We start from the raw sequence: 5,756 nt of genomic DNA, 5'->3' as shown, positions 1-5,756 counted from the left end.
TGCTGGCCTTGTAGTTAGCATAACCCACGCCGCCGCCACCAGGGCTCCTCTGATTGGTGGGTCTCACTGCCGTTGAGTTGATTCCAACTCACAGCGACCCTATGGGACAGGGTAGTGCTGCCCCGTGGGTTTCTGAGGCTGTGATCCTGTAGAGGAGTAGAAAGCCTCATCTTTCGCTCCTAGAGCGGCGGTTGCTGGTTTGGAACTGCTGGCCTTGATAGAGATAAAACGGAACTGAGTTTTAAAAAGTGACTTAATGGAGTGAGCTTTGGGAAGGTGCACTGTTCACGGGCCGGCTTTCTTTCAGATGTCTCTCCTGAAATTTGTCATCCGCGCTGAACTGAAGAGAAATGTAGAGCCCAGGCACCACTGTCTTCGAGCTGCTGGGTGGGTTCAGAGGAGAGTAGGGGCTGAAACAGGGATGGAGACAGGAGGGGAGGAGAGAGAAAGGGGTAGGGAGGGAAGGAGAGGGGTGGGGTAGGGGGATAGGGAGAAGTCAGGCCATTGCTGCCTCTTTCTCTCCCCTGGAGGTCCCATCTCAGTCCCATTGCTGCTTATATGAGAGCTGGTGGTTTTGAACTTCCGGCTTTGCGGTCAGCAGTCTAGCTCCTGGCCCACCATGGCACCAAGGCTCCTGTTGCTATTGTGATAATGACACTGCTAAGGGTGCAGCCACATTCACCGTTCCCCGCCCTCTCCGTGAGTCATGCTCACCTCTCAGCAAGTCAGTGGTTTCCAGAGCGCTATCCCCAATGAAGAGTGACCTTCAGAGTGGACATATCACCTGACCAGTGCCCCACAGTGGGTGAGCCACGGAGCCAGCTCAGGGGCTGCCGCCCATGCCCACACTCCCGAGGACGGCTGTCTGAAGCCACTCCATTGTGACTCATTTTCCGGCTTCTGGGTGTCACTCCCAGGCCTGTCCCCCTTCACTTCTAGGTCCAGCGGTTTGCTGTTCTTGGACCCTCTCCGGTGTCTCCACCTCTGCTCTCCCGCAGCTCCCTGAACTGGGGACAGTCTTGTGAAAGGGCGCACACAGCCCTTGGCCCAGTGTGGACGGTCTGGGCCCCACAAGGACGCTGTGTCCTGCTCCCTCAGGAGGTGGGTAGCAGGAGTCACGTCACAGACTCCACCCCCCAGAGGAATGAATTTCTTCCGTTGGGGCCAACACCACAAAGTGTCCTGGCACACAGATGGGAGGCTGCTTACTAAGTTGGGGTGTTACTAAGCCCTGGTGTCTGGCTTAGTAATAGCCATGGGATCTTAGAGCTGAGAGGGTTCCCAGAGTGTGGCGTGGTCTCCCAAATGAGCCAAGAGCAGCCAAGGAGTTGAGTGGGTGGGCCACACAGCTGTCCAGCAGAGGTGTTCCCTTCCATGCTCTCCTCATCTGTGGACAAGTGAGCCTGCTTTCCCACTGGTTTACCAACGCTGGTGTCCCCCCTGAAAGGGACCCGATGCTGGAGCAGAGGAGGGCATGTGGATCGGATTGTCTCCTAAAGAGACAGGCTGCTTGGCAGAGGCACTTGGTTGGCATGAATAAGCTGAGCAAAAGCTGTGAGCGAAGCCTTAACACCTGTCTAAAGTCCTGATGTGAGTCTAGGTCCCTGGTGACTTTTAAAAGTTGTCTTTGGTCCAAGATCAGAGGAGGAAATTGTATTCGAGCTTAAATTCTGAGCACCGGGTTCGTAGAAGGCTATGGAAGACAGTGAAAGCCCCGATTCATTTACAGAGTCCCCAAGGGGACTAAACCTTCATTGAATTCCCTCAGAGCATTGATCAGGGATATGAAATCTTGCCCTCAGACAGGGTGCGTCGGTAAGTGGATCACTGCAGGCATAGTTTGGTTAGAATTGAACATTTTATCCTTCGTTTTCCCTGTTGACTCATTTTTAATTTTTCTAGTTTCTACTACCTTCTGCTTTCTCTTGGAGTGAGGTTTCCCTGCGTTTGGTTTTGTTGTCATTATGGGTTTTTTGTTGGTATGATTTTCTTGGTATGAAATTCAAGATCGGTGCCCCATAGAGACAGTAACTAGATCGATAGTTCCTTAGGGTTGTGGCAATTGGGGGGAGATGGGGAGCTAATTCTAATGGGCACAAGAACGAAGAAACCGTTCTGAAATTGGTTATGCTGATAAACCCACAACTCGTTTTAATATGATCAAACCATTGAATTACATGGCACATGAATTAAATGCCAATAAAACCGTAAGAAAGATAACACATGCCTTTTCTAACAGCAGTTCCTCTCACCTTGATGTTGACCCAACTCCAGGGGACATTCCTGTGTTGTGATGTCCCGGCAGGTACAGGGATCACAATGGCTTCCCAGGGGCTCTTTCTGAGATGTGGCAGGACCTACCTGGAGGTCTTGAGGCACCGCCTTCCCGATACCTCTGTATCACAGACCCCCAGAAACAGATATGCTTTTGAAACAATTTTGGATAGCTGATTTCTCGAAAGACCTGCTCAGCCATTGTCCTGCGGCCCTCCGTGATAAACTAAGGGGCCAGTGTGCTTGTGACACTGTGCTCTGAACTAATCACATGGAAATCCTGGTGGCAGGGTCAGCAGTTCAAAGCCACCAGCCGCTCCACGGGGGGGGGGGGGGGAGATGAAGCTCTCATCAAGAGCTACCCTCTCAGAAACCCACAAGGGCAGGTCTATCCTCTCCCACGGGGTCCCCGTGAGTCAGAATCAACTCAATGACAGAGTTTGGGTTCGGCTGTTAGCCAGGCACGTACTCCCACAGGCGTGTGACTCACTTCTCCCTGCCAAGCCCCTGCTCTTCCATATCCTGTCTCCATCTCCCTGATGCTCTTCACCTAAAATCATGCTTTAAAATTTTTTTTTTTTTTAGCATTTAGCTACTGTTCCAACTGCCTTCAAATGTCCTCATCCCCCGTGTCCAGCGGAGTGGCCATCTTCACTCTGAGCTTGGCTGTGTCCTTGGTGCAGGTGGGATCCCTCCACCCCTGTTGCTTTGATTCTGCTCAATGCTGTTCTAGGACAGTCTTAACCCCAGACCCCAGGGGCTGCCTCATTTGGAGATGGGATCCTGGGAGACATTGCCAGCTGTGCTCAGAGGAAGCCACACTGGAGTTGATCTGGTTCGTGGCGTCCTTCCAGTAGAGGAGACATCGACTGAGCCTCAGGGCCAGCACGGACATGCGATGGTCCAGCTGCAAGTCAAGGAAGGCCGGAGATGGCCAGAGGCGGGAGAGACGAGAGCATTTTCTCTTCAAGACTCCGGAGGGGGTGTGGCTGGGCCAGAATGCCCTTCCAGGCTCCACCACTGGAAGCTGACACTGTCCTTTCCTACACATCCGTCCCCCTGTGGTCTTTTGTTACGGCAGCTTAGGAAACTCATGTTCCTCTGCAGCCATCCCTGGGTTTCTCTGTGCTCCACCCTCCGCCAGGAAAGAGGGCTCCCCTTGCTCGACCCTGGCAGGACCTGCGTTCCCACGATGGGAGGCATCTCGGAGGGTGCTGAGGGGAAGAGCAGAGGGAACACATTCAGAGAGTTCAGGGGCTGTTGGAGAGATTCCTTTGAAGGCCACCCGGAACATGGCTTTGGTGGCTCAGGACAAGGGTCTTGGGAGGATGATCCGGGACCCCTTCCCGTTGCTATACCGGGGCCTGTTGAAGGTTTGCCTGACCACCAGGCATGGGCCTGATGGGGCTTTCCCTTCCTCACTGCTATCCCCTCTCTCCCTCACTGGCTTCCTTCCTCTCTTCTTGGTGGGCAGAGACCCCAGGCCACCCACTGGGCGCAGAGCACCCTGCCCCCTAGCAGGAGTGCTTGCTTCGTCCCACCTCCATGGAAACTGGAGCTCTCCCCTTCCTAGTGACCAGATCGATTGATCCAGGAACCAGAGTGGCTCAGGACCCGGCTCGGCCTACAGCGGGTGCAGGTGGGCGTGCGCCCTTGCTTCCCACACACTTGGATCCCAGCCTGGTGTCTCAGGGGGCGCGGAGGGCTGGGCTGCAGTGGGCCCTCATGGCCAAACCACGTGCATCATACCTGTTTTTAGCACAAGCAGTCACCCAAGTGGGCCAGGTTCCTCATTAACTGCTCTGGGGAGGGGGGTGTTCTGTGCCCCAGTTTCCTGGGCCTCTGCCAGCCCTGATGTCTGCCCACGTGAGTCTGAGTGAGGTGCTGTGTTTCCAAGAGTGACCCTGGGGGAATAGTGTTATGGGTGTTGTGAGCCACCTTTGCCAATGACCTGACTGTGGCAGACCTGACTAAGCGATCGGGATGCTCCAGCCCTGGGCCTTAGGCCATTAGCAATGTCTGTCTGTAAGGGGAGGAGACCTGGTGGTCAAGGGCTCAGCTGCTATCCGACAGGCCAGTGGTTCGAGCCCACCAGGTGCTCCTTGGGGAATAGGTGAGGCAGTTGGTCTCTGGGAAGGTTACAGATTTGGAAAGGCTGTGGGGTGGTTCTGTTCTGCCCCCCACCCCGCCCCCCACCAGCCAGGGTCATTGTATATCAGGAATAGACTCGTCTACAATGGGTTTTGCTCTTTTGGGGGTGGGGGTGGGGTGAGTCCAAGACCAGGTGGTTTGGGGAGCACTGCTGGGCAGTTTACTCATGACCTCAAATTTACTTTGATCTCTGGATGCCGGCAGGTTACTGGCAAGCACCAGTGAAGCCAGTCCAGTGTGTCTGCGTAGAACTGCTTGGCCCATAGGGTTGGGTCTAATGGGTGACGCCTGTGCTGCTCATGGCCAGGTCGGCAGTTCAAAACCACCGGCTGCTTCACGGGAGAAAGATGAGGCTTTCTTTTCTGGTAAACAGCGACAGTCTCAGAAACCCACAGGGGGCAGTTTCATCCTGTCCTGTAGGGTCCCTGTGAGTCAGAATCAACTGCTTGGTGGTGAATTTTGCTGTTGTTGTTGTTGTTAAAAACCCCACACCCACCGGCACTGTGCTGGTGCTGAGTCATCATGGTCCTACCGAGGGTTTCCCAGGCTGTAAACCTTTGTGGGAACACCTTGCTCCAATGGGACAGCAGGGGGTTAAAGCACTGACCCTGGGGTTAGCAGTGTCGTGCTCACCGGCCAGAAAGCGCCAGGAATTTCTCTGGAGCCACTTCTGTGCGGACTGGACCCTCCCACCTTTCCGTTGGCAGCAGCTGTGGGTGTGAGCCCTTGGTAGCTCCTGGGGGCTTTGTCTCGGGCACAGTTTTCTGACTAGACTGTGGTGAGTCAGGGCCTCTCATGGCGGCTGTGCTGAAGTCCATCCCAGGCCTTTCTTCCTAGTTCCTGCAGAGTCTGGAAGCTCCGTGGGAGCATCCTCGCATGCGCCGGCTCCTCGGCATGTGCCACGTTGGTTGTCCTCTCCGATGACAGCGACCACACTCTCTGCACTGGGGTCTGCATGAGGACGGTCCCTCCCCAATACTCACACCTGGTGGGGTGCTCCCTTCAGCCGGCCTGCTTTTGCCCAGGCTGGCCCCTCACTTGGCTGCGGTTGGCTCTGCTCGCAAAGACCTCTGAGTGTCCTTCCTCTGTCCAGCCACCTCTCCTCTAACAGTACGCTGCGGGCCTCGACCCTCCCAAGGCCCCATGACCTGACTCCATGCCTCCCTTTCCAGAATCTTCCCTCCCGTTCAGTCGGGCCCGCTTGGACTCCACAGTGCCCTCCAGGTGCCCATCCTACTCCTCGCACCATCTGGAATGTTCTTTCCCAACCTCCATCCAGGTTTCCACAACAAAGTCATCTTCCCAGAGGGTCCCTCTAAGCTCAGCCCTCC

Source organism: Echinops telfairi, unplaced genomic scaffold (genome assembly GCF_000313985.2).
Source record: "Echinops telfairi isolate 266 unplaced genomic scaffold, ASM31398v2 ScPeMD7_3;HRSCAF=10, whole genome shotgun sequence".
In the NCBI taxonomy this organism is placed as follows: Eukaryota; Metazoa; Chordata; class Mammalia; order Afrosoricida; family Tenrecidae; genus Echinops; species Echinops telfairi.
Note: the sequence above shows the minus strand (reverse complement) of the source record.